Genomic DNA, 258 nt, shown 5'->3' on the forward strand with positions numbered 1-258 from the left:
CCCCATTCAGCGGGGCTGAAGTTTCACATAATCCTTTGTTTCACTTTATTTATGATGTTATCTTCGTCTTTTATCTTTTATTTGTTTCAGTCGTTGAACTATGGCCATGATGGGGCACCGACTTAAAGGGTTTAGTCAAACAAATAGTCCCTAGTACTTAATTTTTTTTAAATGTGCGTGTGTGCGCGCGCACGTGGTCAGACGCATACATACATACATACATACATATATATATATATATATATATATATATATATA

This window comes from Octopus bimaculoides, chromosome 19, assembly GCF_001194135.2.
Source record: "Octopus bimaculoides isolate UCB-OBI-ISO-001 chromosome 19, ASM119413v2, whole genome shotgun sequence".
NCBI lineage: Eukaryota > Metazoa > Mollusca > Cephalopoda > Octopoda > Octopodidae > Octopus > Octopus bimaculoides.